At 45.4% G+C, this 1,904-nt stretch overlaps 1 protein-coding gene across 2 annotated transcripts in view; it reads right to left on the bottom strand.

Annotated features, from left to right (window-relative positions):
• The window catches only part of NPEPPS (aminopeptidase puromycin sensitive), a 129,314-nt gene that overhangs the window by 8,102 nt on the left and 119,308 nt on the right, over window positions 1-1,904 (bottom strand). The gene's annotated exons all lie outside the window — the stretch shown is intronic.

The raw sequence follows: 1,904 nt of genomic DNA, 5'->3' as shown, positions 1-1,904 counted from the left end.
GCTATTTTTTGGTTGCAGCCATTATTGTTGTTTGGCGGGCCGGGCTGGATTCAAACTCGCCACCTTAGGTGTATGTGGCCGGCGCCTTAACTGCTTGAGCCACAGGCGCTGAACCCCAGAGCCAAATTCTTGATGTCTGGCTTAAGTTCTGTGTTAGATGAACAAGCTAATCATTAGTAACTTATACCATTAAAGATCAATTTAATTAATAATAGTGAAAAACTGAAAATAATTTTTTTTTCTTTTCTTTTGGAGAAAGAGCCTCAAGCTGTTGCCCTGGGTAGAGTGCCGTGGCATCATAGTTTACAGCAACCTTCAGCTTCAGGGCTCAAGTGATTCTCCTGCCTCCGCCTCCCAAGTAGCTGGGACTACAGGCACCTGCCACAATGCCCAGCTTTATTTTGGTTGCAGCCATTACTGTTGTTTGGTGGCCCAGGCTGGATTTGAACCCCCCAGCTCCAGTGTATGGAACCCTATATATTTTTTAAGATCTAGGGTCTTACTTGGTTCCCCAATGGAATGCAGTGGCATGATCATAGGTCACTGTAATCTTAAACTCCTGGATGTAAACAATCCTCCTGACTCAGCTTCCTGAGTAGCTAGAACTACACCATGCCCACTTGTTTCTTTCTTTCCTTTTTTATGTACATTAATGCACTTCTGGGGTACAGTGTGGTATTTTCACATACAATTTGAAACATTTCATCAAACTGGTTAACATAGCCTTCATGTCATTTACCTAGTTATTGTGCCAAAACGTTCATATTCTACTCTTAGAAAGGTTCACTTGTACCCTTGTAAGATAAACCACAGAAGTGATCCCTCCAGTCCCCCTCCCTTCACCTATTCCCCTTTCCCTCTCCCTTCCCCCCTCCCAATGCCCACTTGTTTCTTAAAAAATGTTTTTGTGGGTGGCACCTGTGGCTCAGTAAGGCACTGGCCCCATATACTGAGGGTGGCGGGTTCAAACCTGGCCCTGGTCAAACTGCAACAACAAAAAAATAGCCCAGGCATTGTGGTGGGCACCTGTAGTCCCAGCTACTTGGGAGGCTGAGGCAAGAGAATTGCCTAAGCCCAGGAGTTAGAGGTTGCTGTGAGCTGTGTGAAGCCACAGCACTCTACCAAGGGTGATAAAGTGAGACTCTGTCTCTAAAAAAATAAAAAATAAAGTTTTTGTATAGGCTCAGCGCCTGTAGCTCAGAGGTTAGAGCGGTAGGTTCAAACCCAGCCTAGACCTGCCAAACAATGACAACTACAACAACAAAAAAACAACAGCTGGGTGTTGTGGCGGGTGCCTATAGTCCCAGCTACTTGGGAGGCTGAGGCAGGAGAATCCCTTAAGTCCAAGAGTTTGAGGTGTGATACCAGGGCACTCTACCGAGGGTGACATAGTAAGACTCAAAAAAAAAGTTTTTGTACAGATGGGAGGAGGGGACTCTCACTATGTTGCCCAGGCTGGTCTTGAACTCCTGGCCTAAAAGTTGTATTTTAAAGACTATTTCATGGTTTGGCACTAAGTTTTTCTTTTTCTTCTCTTTATTTTTTTTTTGTTGTTGAAGACAGAGTCTTACTCTACTGTCTAAGCTAGAGTGCTATGGTGTCAGAGCTCACAGCAACCTCAAATTCCTCAGCTCAAGTGATCCTCTTGCCTCAGCCTCCTGAGTAGCTGCGACTATAGACACCCAGCACAACACCCAGCTAGTTTTTCTACTTTTAGTAGAGACAGGGTCACATTCTTGCTTAGGCTGGTCTTGAACTCATGAGCTCAAGTAAACCACCTGCCTCAGCCTCCCAGAAGGCTAGGATCATAGGCATAAGCCACTGTGCCGGCCTGAGACCATTTTACAAGAAAAAAAAAGAATATTTTAGCTTGGCTCGGCGCCTGTGGCTCAAGCAGCTAAGGC

The sequence above is a fragment of the Otolemur garnettii genome, unplaced genomic scaffold (genome assembly GCF_000181295.1).
Source record: "Otolemur garnettii isolate 467f Iridium unplaced genomic scaffold, OtoGar3 scaffold00018, whole genome shotgun sequence".
Lineage (NCBI taxonomy): Eukaryota > Metazoa > Chordata > Mammalia > Primates > Galagidae > Otolemur > Otolemur garnettii.
The sequence above is the reverse complement of the archived record's forward strand: the minus strand, read 5'-3'. Positions and strand labels throughout refer to the sequence as shown.